The following is a 466-nucleotide window of genomic DNA, read 5'->3' on the forward strand; positions in this document are numbered from 1 at the left end:
ATAATGGTGTTTATGGTTGGGTAAAATCGAACAAATGAATGGATAAGGGTGTTCATAGATCGGGTAAAATCGAATTTGTCCTAACTTAAATCCAGTCCTAAATATATGTCGGGTCTATTTTTTAGACCCTAATCCGGCCCTAAATCCAATGAAATCTAAACATTTTGAGCCACAATTATCGGGTCCAAATCGAGTGAAAATCAGGTCTTTAAAGTTTTAATAATAATTTATATAAAAACTTATAAATGATGTACTTATTTATAAAGAAAAAATTTGTTAATGAAAAGTTGATATCCATATTTAAATTTGAATTTGTCCATAAATTATAATTTGATGCTTTTTTGATCTATTTTCTAATTCAACAAGTATAATTAAAAATAAAAAAATAAGCTTATAATTAATATAATATAATATTTAAATTAATTTAAAACATATATACCTTTTTTAGTTTTCTTAAGGTGCACAT

The sequence above is a fragment of the Arachis ipaensis genome, chromosome B05, assembly GCF_000816755.2.
Source record: "Arachis ipaensis cultivar K30076 chromosome B05, Araip1.1, whole genome shotgun sequence".
In the NCBI taxonomy this organism is placed as follows: Eukaryota; Viridiplantae; Streptophyta; class Magnoliopsida; order Fabales; family Fabaceae; genus Arachis; species Arachis ipaensis.